Source organism: Podarcis melisellensis (assembly GCF_964234715.1).
Source record: "Podarcis melisellensis genome assembly, chromosome: 3".
Taxonomy (NCBI): domain Eukaryota; kingdom Metazoa; phylum Chordata; class Lepidosauria; order Squamata; family Lacertidae; genus Podarcis; species Podarcis melisellensis.
The window spans coordinates 84,671,318-84,691,031 of NC_138530.1; the positions used below are offsets into that span (position 1 = coordinate 84,671,318).

At 41.4% G+C, this 19,714-nt stretch overlaps 1 protein-coding gene across 4 annotated transcripts in view; it reads left to right on the plus strand.

Annotated features, from left to right (window-relative positions):
• Positions 1-19,714, plus strand: part of B3GAT2 (beta-1,3-glucuronyltransferase 2) — a 211,392-nt gene that overhangs the window by 153,381 nt on the left and 38,297 nt on the right. The window contains exon 1 of one of the 4 annotated variants that reach the window (XM_081904930.1): positions 9,411-9,512. The exons of the other annotated variants lie outside the window; for them this stretch is intronic. The gene's annotated coding sequence lies outside the window, so the exon portion shown is untranslated. Of the gene's footprint in view, positions 1-9,410; positions 9,513-19,714 lie in introns of those variants that run through there. 4 annotated transcript variants of the gene reach the window in all.

The window sequence follows — 19,714 nt, forward strand, 5'->3', positions numbered from 1 at the left end:
TCTTGTGAATTGTTGGTGTTGCTAACATAAAACATAAGCTTGCTGTTGTGAAATTGGCAAAGAGCTTGTCATCTTGCAGTACCAAATGAACATCAAAGAAAAGAGCTTATTATCTTGGTTGTGAAAGCTCTGCACTCCCTCTGTCTACCTGATTGATATTCTGGGAATCCCCGTGATGGGGTGAGCTCCTATTACTCTGTCCTAGCTTATGTCAACCTAGCAATACGAAAGCATGCCAGTGCAAGCAGATAAATAGATACCACTCCAGCAAGAAGGTAAATGGCGTTTCCGTGCGCTCTGGTTTCCGTCACAGTGTTCCGTTGCGCCAGAAGCAGTTTAGTCATGCTGGCCACATGACCCAGAAAGCTATCTGTGGACAAATGCCCGCTTCCTCTGCGTGAAAGCAAGATTTGCTCCACACACCATAGTCACCTTTGACTGGACTTAACCGTCCAGGGGTTACCTTTACCTATTCTGGGAATATCAGTTTAGTTCCACACTGACACATGTTGTTGGTAGATGTGGCTCTGGGATGGATGTGCTCGCCTTTGGATGTGATTATTACTCTCTGAGATCACTCTCAGGGACCTTCCCCTCTCCTATGTAACTCAAAGGCCCTACAGCACATCTATTTACAGTATGACTCATAAAGTGTATTATGCCATGTCTGCCCAATAGGCAAGAGAGGGCGAATGAAGTGAAATGAGATGGGATGAAGACGATTCAAGTTTATCGAGTGTTTACATCATAGAACTGTTTTATATTGAGAGAAGGATGCCACATTCATAAATCTGTTTCCATGTTTCGAAACCTTTATTGATAAGCCAATACACATTTAATAGCGGCAACATACACAAACATCCCACTTTATAGCTAAGGCTACTTTCTCCTCTCATTTTCTGTTCAATGGCATATAATAGCCTGAGCACACTGTTCTGATAATGGCCAACACTGCAGGAATCAAATAGTCCATTATGACCATATACGCTGATTATCTATGTGTAACATACTTGATATTACAAGGTATTTATTTATGAATGAGCCATTCCATCCTCATGCTCTTATCTTATCCATTCTTCCTTCATGATAATGTACCACATATTATAGAGAGCAACTGAAAAGAAACGTCTCCTCGATCATCCATCTACTCTCCTAATTTCTTTTTTGGAAACAGCATTTTTTTAAAAAATGTGGGATGTTAAAATGTGGGCTTTTGGTTACAATGAACTGTCACAATGATTCCAGGGGATGGAAAGATATTGGAAAAATCACTTTAATGTAGATGGACTGGCTAACCTATATACAGTAATTACACATAATAACTGCTAGAATTACTACTTATCAGTACTACGTCATCAAAAACGATGCAGAAGAAAAAGCAAATGACACCAAATATTTCAGAACATATTTTTGCCTTTTCAGCTTGTTAAATATGAGATATCATAGTCAGTCAGGTATTATGACCTATTGTGATGTTGTATGATCTGTTGTCAATACCTCATAAAGGCATACTTGATTCACTAAACAGTCACTGATGCCCAGGTCTGGGTTCCACATGCCTTAAAACTCCTATTTCATTTTTCCCAAACCTGGTGCTCTCGAAGTGTTGTTGGACTACAATTCCCATCCCTAACCACTGGCTATGTTGGCTGTGGTTGATGAGAGTTGCAGTCCAAAACATATGGAGCTTGACAAAATCAGACATATAACATCAATGTTCTGTGGGCTTCATTGGTTGCTAGTTTGAATTCAAAGTGCTGGTACTTATTTTTAAAGCCTTTTATAGGCTGTGTGTCCCTAGACTGGGATAAATAACAGAGCCTTCTTCTCCAATGTGTGACATTCCCACAAACACACATAGGCCTGCTTTGTATGCCACTTCAAACCACAATTAAGCTTAACTATGGTTTAAAGGTGCTGGTGCACTTTGGCTAAAATAATGGGTGATTTATGCCAACCCCATTATTTAGCTCGGAGCTAAAATGTGGTTTGGGTTAGCATTGTGCCTCTTTCCAGATAAACCATGAGCTCTAACCAAGATTTGTTCTTGACTTATTGTGTGTAGTTTGTTTGAGGAAAACAAACCATGAGTTCAGGCTTGGGCATAATGCTAAGCTAAACCATAGCTTAGCTGCTGGCAGCAGGAGGAATGAGGAAAGAGTGAAGCAGCTGCAATTTTAGCCCTGTGCACAGTGAAGCCTAACTGTGGTTTAAAGTGACATGGAAACGAACCCACAATGAAATCTGGTAGCACCTGATACCCAGTACTGCAAAATCAGTAACGGCCAAAAGGGCTTTTTCTGACTATGGAGCCACATCTCACAAGAAATTCACCAGATCCATTAGCTCAGTCAGTTCAAACAGACCTTTAAATGTATTTATTTTTTGTTCAGATTAGCTTTTGGCTGTTGAATACGCCAGCAAGAACTGCAATTACTGCTTGCCACTCCTGTTTGAGAATCTAATTTGATTATATTCCTTTTATTGATGCACGGTGGTTACTTTAATTATTGCATTGTTCCCTACCCCAGGAATATGAAATTGTTATTTGATTAACTTTCTTCTTTATTTAATTGTTGTATTGATGTATTGTTATCTTGATGATTATATTGTTCCCCACCTTGGGAATATGAAAGTAGATAGATAGATTAGATAGATATGTGGCTTTAAAAACAATACAAATGAAGCCCTATTTCCCCTTCCTTCCCTAGAGACTCTCTTGCTTGTAACAGATTAACAATCCTAATATAAAAGCTATTCTAGTAATAAAGAAGAAGCCTTAACAACAGGGCAGTCCTATGCCTACTCAGAATTGAATACTGCTGCGTTCAGTTGTACTTCCAGTAAAGATTGTTTGGCAGCCAAGGACTGCCATTCTGTATACCCTTCATCTGGGAGTAAATCCAATTAAACACACTAAGGGCTCATCCATACCTCTATTTGTTCTGCTGCTTTCCCCCCGGGGAAACCAGAGGTTTAATCCTGAATCGGACCAAATGGCCATCAGGTTTTCCACATATTGCTGTTTGTTCCAATTCAGCAGTAAAGCACTGGTTTTTCAGGGGAAAGCTGCAGGGCCAATGTAAAAGGAGCAAGGTATGCGGAAGTAAGTTTCAGAATATTGGTGGGAGTGGTGCCAAAGAGCTGTTTGCAAAGAATTCCATGTAGAAGCTTCATGGCCTGTGTAATCACTTCCTAGGTTACTGGTTTTTGGTAGGGTTCTGTGTCTTGGCCGCATTGTGTCTGTCCATAAAATGGAAGGGGCAACATTGCTTCAGATGTATCTGGCAGATTCAGCAGAGATCACATTTCGGCATTATTGGGGGATAATTCACATCCATCATTTAATTTTATGAAACAGTAGTATTTATAGAAACTATGGAGAGAGAGAAAGAAAGAAAGAATGATCTCCCATACTTATCTTTCATGAGTTCAGGATGGAGCAGGAACTCAAACTTTGGGGCTTCATCATAGTTGAGCAAAATATAGAATATAAATCGACTGTGTGCTCCCCACCTTTTGCAGTATTGTATTTTATGTTGATTTAAATATTTTGATTATGGCTTTTAATTGACATTTTTCTTGATGTTTTATTTAATGGCTTTTTTAACTTGAGCCCACCACCCTGGGAATGGTGGCGAATAACTTCAGTAATAAACAAACAAGCAAAACCCAGCAGGAGAATCTAAAAATATGTTTTAGATTTCTTATGAAAGAGACCAAAGTGTCTTGATATTGATCCTGCCTCATCTAAGAACCAGGGAACAAATACCCTGCCTTACACTACATCAGGCAATATTGTTTATACTGACTTGGAGAACCTGCCAAGGTCTTCAGAGAGCGGGTGTTCTTAGCCCTATCTGGAGATACTAGGGACTGAACCTGGGACCTTATGCATTCCAGGCAGATGCCCTGCCACTGAGCTGTGGCCTTCCCTGCCAATTGGGATAAACAGTTCTGGACCACATGAACCAACAATCTGACAAAGTAAGAGGCAGCTTGATATGTTTCTTATATACTCTACAGCTTTCTTTGTTGCTCAAGTTCTCTCTTTCCAAAGTGAGTTATCTGGGTACAAGGGAACTGTGAACAATATTAAAGATTAGAGCCAAGAGCATGGCAAGCCCATATTCAGAGCTTGTACTACAAAAATTCTCACTGTGGTGCATGAGATCTTGACATCAGCATCACAGTAGCACAACAGCTGGGTAATTGGGGATAACTCACTAGGCAATAGCGCTGCCAGGAAGGAACCAGAGTCAGCAACCTTGAATGAATCAATCAGGGAGCAAGCTTGAGTCAGCAAAGTGAAGCCATTGCCAACAAAACAAAAAGGCAAGTGCCACCTCGGAATGAATGCATTAGCAGAAATGCTGCATCCGAGGTGCAGAAAATAGCAACACGAATCTGCTTGGCTCTGGGTAAGCCTTAACAGGAACATACTGGGAAGCTTTTAGAGGACAGCAGTTTTTATACAGCTAAAAACATTTCAACTGTTAAGGGCCGAAATGATGTGTCAAGGGTGTGAATGTTTTTAGTTAAAAATAGCAGCTGTGGTGCAATCAGGATTTGGACCATGGCATGCAGGGAGTGGAATTTTAACCCTTCACTTGGTGCCACACTCTTGACACACACAGAGATGGTGAAGTTGCCATTGGCATGAATAGCTGCTTCCCTCCCAGGGACAGACTGCAGCTTCATGAGAGGGGCACAGTTTTCATGTGGAATTGCAGCATGGGGGAAATGGTTCAACCCACTTCCCATGTACCACATTCCTAATACTGACCCCCCCCCCTTAGCTGTTATTTCAAAAAACAAAAGGCAGACTTAGTAAAAACATTGGACGTATCATCTAGTTTAGCCCTCCGTTGCAATCCTCTGCATACCCTTTGATCCTTTTCTCATTAGTTCAATGACCAGAGGCTTGGCTACCTAACTGGACACATGGGCTGTTTAATGTACAGGTAGAGAGTCTTTTGAGGGTTGCATTCTTCAGAAGTCACATGCCAGTATTGAGTAGGGGCCAGAGCTAAAAGAGGACTGAGCCATGAATGTGACCGTTACATTTATACAATAGGCTACATTCCAGCCACACAAAAGTCAGTGTTTTCTGCACTCCCATACCTCTCACCCATCCATCCAGTCTAGCAAGATGCAAGAGGCACCATCTCAGCTCAAGGGCACATGGCAGCCAGCTATTCCATGTGCGTCATTTTATAGCATACTGTATTTTCAAATCACTACAATTGAGCACCGAGCACTTGTGCAGCCAAGATCCTATTCAGGAAGTACAATTGGTGTTAAGTGTGTGGGCATTTACTTATGCGCCTATAGAGAAAGTCAAACGAGTTCACAGACAAACCCAGCAACTTTATTTCCTGAGCAATGCTGGGCTTTTATGTAACAGGATAAAGTGAGCACTGCGGGACTTGGAGAGAGAGAGAGAGAGATTACCAATATTTGGAAAGCCTACAAAAAAGACTGAGGGGTTCTGGCTGTGAGATGGAATTAAATAACCTCTGGTGAAATGTCTCCCTCCCTGCCTTCCTCTCCATTTCTGGGAAATAAGAACATACTAATTGCTGTTCTGGGTGAGACCAGAGGACCATTTAACTTCATGCATCAGAAAAACTTGGAAACAGCATGATGGAGACCAGCAATGGCAGTTATTCTCTGCCAGTATCTGGTAGGTGAACCTATCACTGGTATCCTCCATTAGCTTGTCCAATCCTTTTGAAGGAATTAGACAATACAATATATGTATTGTGCCCATCTAGTACAGTTGCAAAAGAGAGCAGGGCTTCTGTACCTGTAATAGCTAAAATTCCCTCTACAGGTGCAGAAGCCCAGCCCTCTCTTTCATTATTATTATTATTATTATTATTATTATTATTATTATTTATTTTATTTACAGCATTTATAGCCTTTTCCCCCCTCCGGGCAGCTCAAGCTGACATATGTGGTTCTCCCGCTCTTCATTTAAACCCCCTTAACAAACCTGTGAATATTGGGAATATTGGGTTAAGATGAGAGGTATTGACTGACTCAATGTCACCCAGGGCAGATTTACATTCATGATTTATAACGTTAAAAATGTGTTATTGAAATGTGACACCAGAGGGCGCTTCAGAGCAGCGAGCCACTGGCAACGGGAAACTACATTAAACATTATAGAACGTTATATTTAGTAATGTTTAAAAGATTGATGTAGAACCAACCCATGAGTTTCAGGGCCAAGTGAGGATTTACACTCAGGTCTGCCAGGTCTAAACCTAATATTCCAACCACTGCAGCACACTGGCTGACAAAGTGCACCACCTGACGATCCATTTCATTTTATCCTGGTCGGTGTTACTGTTTACAGAGATGTAGGAAGGAGTGCCTCAAAAATACAGTGGTACCTCGGGTTAAGAACTTAATTCGTTCCAGATGTCCGTTATTAACCTGAAACTATTCTTAACCTGAGGTACCACTTTAGCTAATGGGGCCTCCCGCTGCTGCCGCACAATTTCTGTTCTCATCCTGAAGCAAAGTTCTTAACCCGAGGTACTATTTCTGGGTTAGTGGAGTCTGTAACCTGAAGCGTCTGTAACCTGAAGCATCTGCAACCCGAGGTACTACTGTACAGCAAATTATGATACTTCTAATCTGTCTCTTCTTGCTCTGTTTTCCTAAGCAAGAAGGCTCCAATTGTTTAGTCTTCCTGAAGAAAAATATTCCGTTTCCTGTGCTTTCCTCTGCTACCCTGTGGCAACTTTTCTGATGCAGCACAATCAGAGGGTAGTCTGCACAGTGGGAACGACAGGTTTCCATCACAGAAATATATTATCTGTCTGAGGTTGCAGTCCTAACTACACTTATGTGGAAGTGAGTCCCACTGAATTCAACAGGACTTACTTCTGAGTAGGCATGATTAGGATTGCACTGTACAGTCAATCCCTTTCTTAGCAATTTGCAACACCATTTTATGCATAGCTTCTCATAAGTTCAATGGGCTGTCCTCCAAGGTTAAGTGTGCATAGATTTCAGCTTGAATTATTCTTTCTCACTGCTCTTGCACATTCAGTTGCTATCTTTGGTGAATTTCCCATGAGATCTTTTTCCTTGGGGTACAAGCCCCCATTAGATGTACGTACATTTTAATTTTTTTGTTTATATTTACTTCTTTGTTGCACAATTGTATATAATTTTGTTCTTCGGTTGGCCCATTGCCCAGCTTGGAGAGAGCTATCTGAACAATCACTAATAATTTCTTTTTGAATGTGCAAGCTGTTTTACAGTTTTCATTTTGTTTGTGCTCTCACAACGACACTGCGAGGCTGGTTATTTACATCCCTATTTTTAATTTTTACAAACAAAGAACAGATGCTGAGAGATAGCAAGTTGTCCGAGATCACCCAGCAAGTCTGTAGCTAAGATGTGCTTTGCATTCAAACCCATTCAGAATGTTAGCCCTTCTTAGCTTTGGGTAACAACAATACAGGACCAGTGAAGTTGCTGAGGCAAGTGAAAAGAAGTGAACCATACTTGGGTAATAACAACATTACAGGCTCTGCAGATGCCAGTTGTCAACTCTCTTGTGATGCTGGAGAAACGTTTAGTGCATGATAAGGAGTAGCAATGGTTGTTGTTTTTTTAATATTTTAGCGTGATGGGCTTCAGTGCATAACAGCCTGCAAATCTAAATAACAAGGAGAAGGAGAAGCCTGTGTTACGGCAGTAAATTCCATAGATTAAATTATTCATTGTGTAAAGAAGGTACCTCACACACTGAATAATTAAATGTGTGGAATTCACTGGCACAAGTCATTGAGGTGGTCTCTGGCTTAGGTCATCTTTAAGAGGGCATTAGGCAAAATTTGAGGAGGAGCTACTGTATATCTCTATGGCTAACTATCAGCCAGTATAGAGGGGGGGAGGGAGGGAGGGAGGGGGAGAGAGAGAGAGAGAGAGAGAGAGAGAGAGAGAGAGAGAGAGAGAGAGAGAGAGCGCAACAACTTCTGGCTCCCCCTGTGCTGTCATCAGCCACTTGTTTGCGTTCTGCCTCTGGGCTCTGTGAGGGAGAGAGCAAATGAGTAGCCAAGAAATGCCATGGTCTTCCTCACATTGCCACCTCCCATTGTCCCAAGCTCACTCAGGCCCTCTGGTACTTTTCTGTAGCTATATTCTGCGCCAACTTCTTGACCATTAGCAATGGTTTTAGTCTCCTTTAGTTTGTTACACAATGCTTCCCCAATGCTACCATATTATCACTGGCGGAGGAAGAGGAGTACAGGGAGAGCGCACCACCCCTGGCAGCACAATCCCAGTAGGGTGCCATTGTGGCTGCCCCCCCCACGTTGGGTGCCACACCCCTGTAGATGGTGTGCCATGCCCCAGGACGCGTGCCAGCCCCACCCCCACCTGCTGTCTGCCCCCCCCCCCGGTGCCGGAGCATGAAGCTCTGCCACTACATATTATTACTGTCTGGAAGGGATATAACACAACAAAAACAAGAAAAAAAAATAAGCCAGAACATTTGAGGTATAATAAGCCATGAGATTTCAGCCGGAAGTTATGGGGAAAGCACTGATTGGAACTGAAGCCGTGTGACCACCTCAAAACTTTTATTTGAAATAAATTGAAATACTATTTAGTATACATGGCTGAGTCACACATGCAGCCACACATGTGCAGCAGCTGAATGTGTGAACCAATTCTATTGAAAAATGCCACAGAGGGGGATTCAACCAATCGGTATCATCAGCAGAAGCCATGCAAAAGGATTTTCGCTTGTGCAACAATACTTCTCCCTCTCCTACCCCACATGCCCCCAGAATTGGCTCAGCGGGGTGGTTAGGAGTGTCCCTGGAAGTGCCCAAGAGCGGAGCAGAGGGGATCTTGTTTTGCTTGGCAAGCTGATATGGTTGCCATTGTGAAACTATCAACATAGTGCTAGGTTTGAGGCAGCTTTGGGTGACAGTGGTGTTTGAGTCACAAAAGCAAACTGACCCTGGACATTGAATTTTACATGCATCTGGTAGCCATCCTTTGTGTAGCTACAGAGTTCTGGCCATAACTCAGTGGTAGAGCACCTGCTCAGCATACAGAAGGTTGCAGGTTCAATCCCCTGCATCTCCAGGTGGAGTTGGGAGAGATGTGTTGAAATTCTGGAGAGCTATTGCCAAGTCATTGTGGACAGTATTGAGCTAATAATCTGACTTTGTGAGAGGCACGCACGCATATGAATAACTGGAGAGAAGGGCTGCTGGGCTGTGGACAGCTAAGTTACCAGAGCTCCATTTACCTCCATGGGATTTAAGCAACCTAACTCTGAAGAGGATTGAGGCTAAGGATCTCACATGCTGCTCATAGAAACTCTGCCCTGTTTTCTTTGCAGTGTGAAAAATGTGTGTGCTGGAGGGAGGAAGTGCTGTCTTTTATTAGGAAATAACCACTGACACCTGCTTTCTCGAAGACAACAACAATGCTGCTTCTTGTTTGTACATACTGCCATCATTATTCCCCAGCTGGTGCGTTTGATTTATGACTCTTAATATCTTTGAAGTAATGCTTGTGGTAATTGCAGTTACACTATTGATTTTTGACAAAGCCATTTTATTCCATATGAAACCATTGCTTTTGAATCAATGGCTCACACGCTACTAGTTCAGTTGTAATAATGTGGGCATTCTGGTAACCCGTAGCTTGAGATTTTTTTTGTCAACAACTCTTGTTTATCATGCCGCAGTTTTAAAGGCCTGAAGAAACTGCTAAATATAGGCACTGGATGTTCACCAATTCGTCAGGCACCGTCCCAGCAGCCTCATATATTTTATGCAGAACAAAACATCCTTAATTAAGTAAGCCTTGCTGTGAAAAGTGGGGGGATTGCTTGCTTCCTAGGGAAGTTTGCATGAAAGATTATTAAGCTTTCCAAAAAAAGAAAAGCGAGACATACATACTGCTTCTTTCTTTCTTTCTTTCTTTCTTTCTTTCTTTCTTTCTTTCTTTCTTTCTTTCTTTCTTTCTTTCTTTCATGAAGAAGGCATAGAAAGCACCAAAGGGGAAATCCTCATTATACTAACACAGGGAAATGGCTGGCAAAAGTTTTTAATAGGGTATGTTTTCCCAGGAGACACAATGAAGTTAAAAGTAATGTACATTCCACCACAACTCCCAAATCACACTTGCATGAAATTTAAAGGTCTTCGGTAACATTCTTATTTACTGTGCAGGAGCCTAAATTATTTACCAGAGATTAGTGGTACTCAGCAAACTTTAAAAGGGGAATAAACAATGAGGAGACAAACCTATGATGTAGCACCCTGCTTGTGGTTAACGCTTAGCTGGAATGAAATATTCAACGCAGCAATAGAGAAATTAAAATAATAATTTATTTGTCGGACAAATAAATGAGAGGCTCAGTGGTATATGGTTACCAAGCTCTGGCCTGCCCTCCTGCCATTATGGCCAGCACTTATATTCCCTTAGCCCAGCCTCTTTGCTCCTCCTTTTGCTGCCTCTGTCCAATCAGCCTGGTTGAAATTCCTATTGGCTGTTTGCTAGAACCAATTACAAAAGATACACCCATTTCCTTTTGCCTTTTATGGGAAACAAAAAGCTATATATTCTTCTATCTATAAATGACAAATAAGTAATCATATATCTTACATTTGTCTCAACAAGGAACCTTAATTACCAGCTCACCTCTTGCCCTCCTTGCCCTATTGCCCTCCAAAACAGATGGTTAATAGTTTTAAATTTTTATCTTAAACAGATGTCAGAGATCTTGAGTTTATCATTGAATGATCTCCTTCTTTTGGAGGTCTTTAAACAAAGGCCTGACAACTATATATCAGGAGTGCTCGATGGCGTCTCCTGTCTGGCAGGGGGCTGGACTCAATGGCCCCTGTGGTCTCTTATAACCATGATTCTATGAAATAAGAATCTAGCATAAGGTTTTAACATTTCTTAGTTTCTAAATCCTTTGCATAATTACATTTAAGCCAATATATTTAATACATAACATAAATAACCTTTTAAAAGGAAAAGAAATCTTAAAAGGATCTCAGTTTAAGAAAGAAACAACTTTAGAAAAAGACTTCCCAAAATACTCCCTCCCTTTCTGCCAGCCAGATGCTTTTCCATTTGCTCTTGGCCTTTTAACCTTAGGAAGAAGATATGGCTCATTTTACTATTTGCCAACTCTTAATTATGTTTTCTCAGCCTTTTTTATATTCTGTAATATGTAGGGTCAGTGTAACCTTGGCTCTCAGCCTGTAATTCCCTTTTTACGACTTTGAGAATTGTTTTCTGCTATAAATCAGGGGGGCCCTTGTCCAGGAGGATAAACATCTTGCCAAGGTTTTTAGGCAGCTGGTCTTCTGCCTGGCATGAAACATTTGAAAATCTTTAAGCTCATTTTAAAATACAGGCCCTGATCAAAAATATAAGCTTTGATAAAAATGCAGGCTATGATTAGATGCCTCAATGACTCATCTAGTATGGTAAATAAAAGGTGTTTCATATGTGTTGTATAGTGAGTGGTACCTCAGGTTACATACGCTTCAGGTTACAGACTCCGCTAACCCAGAAATAGTGCTTCAGGTTAAGAACTTTGCTTCAGGATGAGAACGGAAAATGTGCTCCGGCGGTGCGGCAGCAGCAGCAGCAGGAGGCCCATTAGCTAAAGTGGTGCTTCAGGGTAAGAACAGTTTCAGGTTAAGAATGGACCTCTGGAACAAATTAAGTACTTAACCCGAGGTACCACTGTACGATATAACACTGTGACACCAGATGGTGCTGCACAGTCCCTCTTTCCCTACTGGATTTCCCTGTATGAGTTTACAACGTGCTTAACTGAATTGCTTCTTTGACATGTCTAGATCCAGCCCTACACTCCTCCAGCCTATACTCTCCTTCCAGTTTATGACTTGTTAGTGTTAAAATGTTGTAGCATCCCCCATGATTCTTTACATTCTGATGTGACAACCCAGTGTAAACAGCAAGTGAGAGAAAAGCTGGAATGGATAGCTTTGTGAGTGAGTGAGAGGTAGGGGGAGGGACTGGTGGGAGGGTTGCATTTGGGGGGGGGGGAACATATAGGTTAGTTTGCACTTTTGCCCAAGTTTACTTTAGGATTTCTTAACAACAGCCTTAATAATTTCCTGCAGCATAAGATTTTTATTATTATTGGACATGGCCTTTCACAACAACTTTGTAAGGAGAATGCTTCGTTAAATGTTCTTCACTCCTTCATGTCACAGGATATTTTGGCAGCAATGGCAGGAGTTGCCCCAAAGCAATTGGATTTCCCAAGAAATGCCAAAAAAATGCAAACTTTAAAAGCATCAGGTTTCCCCTCTCTGAAGTAATCTTGCTATTATTTTGGGGGGAAATTCTCCTAAACTTACACTTGGGCACAATGCCTGCTTTGTTCAGATATAGATTCCTATATCTTCTCTTGAGTATTTTTACTTAAATCTGTGGACCTAGTATTTCTTCTTCCTATCGTCCATAACTGCCAATATATCATATATCATACAATGTCACTTTCTGTTTTCCTTGTACCAGTAATTCTTCAAATGCAATTTCCTTCTCTCTCAATTTATATTGATATTTCTTAATTGGAAATATCAATATAAATTTCTTATTACCCCTTCTCTCAATTATTGATAGGTACAAATATCATACTCCTTAATCAATTGCTTTAATCTTACCAACCCTCCTTGCTGCCAATCTTCTCCAAAATTCATTGCCAATACAGTACTTCTGTACAAAATGACTCTCATGGGGACACTGAAGATTTCAATTTGTTTCATTTTATCCCATACCTCAAATATAAATCTCATTACTGGCATTAACACTTTCTGCCGTCTCCTCTTCTCACTACTTTTCCATAACATACACAGTAGAGGTATTTTAAATTCCTTTTGTTCATATTTTGTTAGGGCCCATTCTGGATCAAGCCATTCAAGCATTGCCTGTAGCTATGTTTCTAATATATTTGAGAATCCTAAGCCCTTTTTTTTCCTTTCATTTTATCTGAGTTTCCATTTCCTCTTTCCTTGCTTTTTTTGTATAGTTCTTTACCACTGACATTTAAAGAACAAGGTTTTGCAAGAGCTAAATAAACTCCAACAACATACACATCTTCACTCACCTAATTCTTCCAAACTAAGGTACTGTATATTCAAGTTTTCCTCAATCTCAAACTTCTTCTGAATTGTTTTCATGAGTGGCCCAAAATTATTTAAAATTATTTGTTATAAGGTGTTGCTTTCCATTGACTTCCAAATGTCTCCTGAATTTTGAGACAACCCTCCCCAAAACTCCATTCTACATCCTGTTTCCCAAATTACTCGCTTAACTTGTTTCAATTAGTTTATTGGCTCCAAAGTTGTTAACATTGTAACTTCCACATTATACCATTATTTTAATTTCTTCTTCCTCTAACCTTCCCTGTCTCCCTCTTTCTTAGCTTTCACGAGGAACTTAAAAACATTCCCATTTTCCCAAGCATTTGATGGCTGAAAGTTGTTGTTCCTGGCATCCTTGAAATTATTTGCTGTGAGAGTATGTGATTGCTTTTATTTCATTTTTATTATGTTGTTTTAAGCCTGATGTGTTTGCTGTCCTAAGCAAGGAGGGAGAGCAGGATATGGACTTAACAAATAACTAATATGATTTTCTTTCAGTCCTCCTTTCTGAGTTAGTTAATCCTTTGCTTGCTGATTCTTAATTTTATAGCTCTCTATTCTCCCCTTATCTCACTTCTCCCCCTCCCCCAGTAATCTTACTTCCTTTTTTCACTAAATAATTTGTCATTAATAACACCCTCATAAAAGCCTTAAAAGTCTCGGAAACTATAAATGTTTTCTGGGGTAATTTTTATTAGGGAAAAAATGCTTTATTTCCTCCTAAAGACTATTAATTATATATTCATTCCAGAAGAATCACTGATCCATCCCATAAATTTATATCCTCTTACAACCATGTGTACTACTAGCCTTGGTCAGCTACCATTCTGATTAGTATCTAACATTCTTTCATACACCACCTTGAGATCTTTTGAAAAAGGGCAGTACAGTCATACCTCGGCTCCCGAATGCCTTGGGAGTCGAACGTTCCAGCTCCTGAACGATCGAAAACTGGAAGTGAGTGTTCCGGTTTTCAAACATTCTTTTGGAAGCCAAACGTCCGACGCGGCTTCCAGGGCCTCCGATTGGCCGCAGGAGCCGTGCTTTGGATGTTTCAGAAGTCAAACCGACTTCCGGAATGGGTTCTGTTCAACTTCAAAGGTATATAAATAGAAATAACAACAGCAACATTCTTGATAATTTCTGGTGTTGCCAGAAAAGGGCAAAATCAAGAGTATGCTTAATGAACTTGTGAAAAATATGCAATCCCTCCTTTTTTGATAATAAATTCTCCAACAATCCTTTAATTGCAAATCCTCCAATACTCCTAAGAAGTAGAGTGAATGTCTCACCTGCTTTCTATAGGTGGTTACTGGGCCTGAGCCGTCCATTTTGTCATGAATGACATAGTTAAAGTCCCCTCCTAACCATATTTGTTCTGTTTCCAACTCATATAATAGGTGGGGGGTTTTGTAAATCCTGTTCCTTTTTATATTTTTTTAAAGGAATTGAGTTTTCCTTAGCGGGGCAAATAGCAGATTGGATGGGATAAATCTAGATCAGAAAAAAGAATAGTGGCCCCAATTCAAGCCCCTTGCTGAGGTTTTTTATAAAAGAAAATAAACAGACCTCCCTTGTCTCATCAAATTTGGCTAAGCATGCTTAAGATTTAGAATTGTGTAAATGTTGTGGAGGTAGGGAGGGGAATGATTAACAAAATCAATCCTCCTGGCAAACTGGGAATATCCCCTCAAGCAGTTTAGGACATTCTACACCAGGCTTCCTCAACCTCTGCCCTCCAGATGTTTTGAGGCTACAATTCCCATCATCCCTGACCACTGGTCCTGCTAGCTAGGGATCATGGGAGTTGTAGGCCAAAAACATCTGGAGGCCTGTTCTACACCTTTCCTCAGCAGCGTTTCTTTTTCTTTGAGAAAAATAAGTGGCTCACGTAAACGTAAACTAAGCTTTAATAATAAAGAAAACCGTAACAAAATAACACAGTGAGACAAACTAAATACAAAAAACTGGAGGCAAGTCTGAGGCGAGAAAATAAGAAGAGGCAGTTGGTCCCTCTTAACTGAAACTTAACGGAACACACTGAAGGGAGGGGCTGATTCCGGAGCCGAACACACAAGCCCCACCCACCAGATGCCAGGCATTCTACTGATCAAATGAGGCCCCGGTGTTTTTCTTACAGTAGGAACAGTTCAAACAAATGGGTGGAACGAAGTCTGTTGATGTAACACACACATACACAAAAAGGTTGAGCAACATACAGAAACAAAACATGGAGACCCAAGTCTCCATTACTTGCCCTCAAAACAAAATTGCAGGGTATGCATGACATTCAGGAGACTGAGCTGGTTTGAATCCCACCCACCCCCATTGCCACTGCATCCCTCAAGCCTCCATTTCTCAGTGTGCTTTTCCCCATTGGCCAGCAAAGGCCTGATAGTGTTTGAGAGCTAGTGACTCTCCACTTACTAAATCAGAAACAGCGAGGGCATCCAGCTATGACCACAGGGAGGCTATTACTTAAACCTGCTCTTTCTATAGAAAGACTTCACCAGCCTCATTGTTTCGATGATGTTTTATTTCTTTGTTATATAGGCCAAACAAGCACAGTAGCACAAACCACACAGTAGCAGAAGGTAGAAAAGTAGGTGTACGGCTCTTAAAAGCCTATCAAAATTCACTTTATTGAAGTCAATTGCTATTAAAATAATGCATGCATGTGAAAATGTACAAAACAATCAACATGCATATAACTTCACAAACTCTTCTAGTTAATATGATTTCTCTTGTGCGGTTCCTTCTTTTACAGAGGTAAATCCATACTATTATCCTGTAAGCATACCGTGGTTTTTTTCAGGTGATGAGTGTCTTCCCCTGTCCTCCCCCTAATTCAATGAATTTATCTGACTCTATTTTAAAGCCATCCATGGGGGTGGCCATCACTGCCTTTTGTGGGAGCAAGTTCCATAGTTTAACTATGCACCGTGTGAAGAAGTACCATATTTTTTGCTCTATAAGACTCACTTTTTCCCTCCTAAAAAGTAAGGGGAAATGTGTGTGCATCTTATGGAGCGAATGCAGGCTGCGCAGCTATCCCAGAAACCAGAACAGCAAGAGGGATCGCTGCTTTCGCTGTGCAGTGATCCCTCTTGTTGTTCTGGCTTCTGATATTCAGAATATTTTTTTCTTGCTTTCCTCCTCCAAAAACTAGGTGCGTCTTATGGTCTGGTGCGTCTTATAGAGCAAAAAATATGGTACTTTCTTTTATCTCCCTGCAATCCTCCAACAATCCGCTTCATTGGATGTCCACGAGTTCCAGCGTTAACGAGAAAGGGAGAAAAAGCATCTCTCTGTCCACTTATGCCATGCATGATTTCATGCACCTCTGCCATGTGCCCTCTTGCTCACCTACTCTCTAAGCTACAAAATCCTGCAATCTTTCGTCGCAGGGGACTTGAGTGTTTTGCACCACAGCTGCAATCCCATCTATACAGATCCCATGCAAAGGCAGCGGTGGCGGAGGGGGGGGAATAAGAGAGGGCTTCTGCACCTTTCATAGTCAGACGAATGTGAACTAATTCTCTCTGCTGATTACATTCCCTCTCCTCCACAACTATCAAAGGTGCAGGCACCCCGGCCTGTTTTTGTACCTAGCCACCCTGCCCGTGTCCTTCATTTCTGTTCTTATGCAACAGCTCCATTTAGTTTGATACATGCCTTCTGAAAGCTGTTTGCTGTTTTTATATTTAGGACTTGACTCTGAATGACTTAACATGTCTCATCCATATATATATATATTTCGATCTGCTCCTTAGAGTTGGAGGCATAGCTAACGGCAGGCAGCTTTCCAGCTCAGTGAGTGCTACCACCATACTGTAGTTATCACTATGTTGGAGAATCGATATATATTTGCTGATGAGTATCTGATTTTCCACCCAACTAAAATGCCCACGTCGATTTGTTGTGGGTGAGGTGTCGGCCCTGCTGTAAACAGGCTCAAATGTAACGCAAGGCAAAAAAATGACTCTCCTGCACAGTCTCCTTTGTTCCCCATAGTCTTAAGTTTCCAGGCTGAAAATGAAGTGCCAGCAGTTTCCATAGAAAAACAAAAACCCTCGATTCTGTATGCTCTGCTGCAAAATCTCAGAGTTGGATGCTTTGCAATCCGCTCTCTCCTTCTCACTAGATGGTGCTCTAGGCCTTCAGCACAAGGATGGAGGGGAAAGAAGAAAAAACCGCTAAGAAAGCATCAAGGAGCTGGCTGTACTGCAACCGTGATATTATTCTGATTAGCAATTACACTGCTAACCCTCCCAGTTCTACCCATCCAGGTAGCAGTTTGTACAAACATCAGTTTAAATTAGCGGAAGATTACAGTAAGCATTTATGACACACCCAGCTGTAAAGGACACAAACATTTGCATTTACAGGATCAAAGCCCCCTGTTGTTTCTGTTGAAAAGCTAAATGCAGGTATTTATTCAGGAAGTAACAATTAATCTTCTTGGCAGAAACAAATTCCTTATACCTGCCGCTTAAAAAATTTATGGTCTCAGCAGGTGACTTTATTAGCTTTAAAACACAGGGTGGGTTTTTTTTTCCTTCTTAGGAAGTTTATTGACTATGTCATCTGATTAAATGCACTGTGCAGAGGGTTAGACTGAATCTTTGTACTGGTGGTAAGGCTACAATCCTACACACACTTATCTGGGAGTAAGGCCCAATAGGACTCCTCTGAGTATGAATGCATGGACTTGCATTGAAGGGGAAAGTTGGTGTGCATTCTAGGGTGTAGCTATTGGCTAGCCCTTCCCTTATGTAATGTGTTAAAACGTAAGAACATAGGAAGCTGCCTTATACAGAGTCAGACCATTGGTGCATCTAGTATTGCCCACCCTGGCTGCCAGCAGCTCTTAAGAGTTTCAGGCAGCAGATCCTGAGGTCTAAACCTGTGACTTTATGCGAGCAAAGCAGATGCCACTGAGCCTCTACTGGACAGACAGGCTGTAATCCTATACTTGCTTACCTGGCTTAAACTGAGTGGTACTTACATTTGAGTGGACATGAAAAACAGCACTGAAAAATGGATAAACAGTTTTTCCTGTCTTTCCGCTGGAAACACTGGGAAGCATTTCCCACTGCAACTGTGGACCAAGAGCATGTAGCTTGTGTATGTAAAGGAAGCACCATGCAACAGGTTTTTCCTGCCCGTGTGCCTGCTTGCTAAGAGAGGTTGAGGAAAAAGCTGCTGGGAGGGCGACGACAAGCTAGCACCAGCACCAGCCCAAATTCTTCTCACATGATATCTCTGTAAATAAGAATTCTTCCTTCTACAGTGGTACCTCGGGTTACATACGCTTCAGGTTACAGACTCTTCAGGTTACAGACTCTGCTAACCCAGAAATAGTACCTCGGGTTAAGCACTTTGCTTCAGGATGAGAACAGAAATCGTGTGGCAGCGGCGGGAGGCCCCATTAGCTCAAGTGGTGTTTCAGGTTAAGAACAGTTTCATGTTAAGAACAGACCTCCGGAACGAATTAAGTACGTAACCAGAGGTACCACTGTACTTCCTTTGCAGCAGATGCCACTTCACATACAATATTCTTTGTGCACACAAATTTCATGCTTGAAAAACATGTCATAATGTGCTATGCTCCCTCAGCCTCTCGTGTTGAGTCCACCTGCATTTCCTCAGCCGCCATGAAACGCTCCCTAGCTCCCAGAGCCCATTGAGGAAACTGTCCTCATTTCTTGTGCTTTACCGAAAGGATTTATTTCTGTCTTATTATTTTATTTAGTGAGGGCAGAAGTTCACTTCCCATGGGGAGACTCTCCTTTGTGATGAAGCAGAGATGCTGGGCCCAGCTTTCCTCTTGACTGACGTACTCACTGCTTTCAGATTTGGATGTTATCCATTTCAGTGGATATCAGACATTCATGTCAGTTTAAATATAGGAGAATTAAGACATTTAGGTGTGACGTCCTTAAGATTTAGGATTAGCTACTTGGCTGAGACATTCCATTGATACGCACCAGGGATTTCTCTGTGCCTTGCTTATGGTCTACCGGGGAGTATAAAAACCAAACACTGTAGGGTTTGAAAAAGCAGTAAATGCACTTGCATGCTTAAGCCTGCCAAAGCACTGTTTTATTTAAAGTTACTTGTTATCTTGACTCTGGCTGCAGTCAGGGTCCAGGACAAATAATCCAAATGAGAGGCACCCCAAAGACCAAACAAAACCTGCAGAAGGGCTACAGAAATGCCTGGCAAAGACCTTAACATTAGTTGAGGAGTGAGTTCATGCAGAGTCATGAGGGTGGAAGCCTCGAGATGGCCAGAGAGACTGCTACTGCTTCCACTAACATATAAGTATGTGTAGTCATGGGAGCTGTAGGAATGAGCAAGTGGGTAAGAGTCCATGTTGCAGGTGAGATACACACATGAATATATGTATTTTGCAAAGAAGGAAGGATGCACCCAGGGGACTTATGAGGACTCTGTTGACTCTGCATGTTATGCCATTTATTTGTTTTCGGTTTTTAAAAAAATTGTAAAGTTCTTTAGGTGCCATGGCT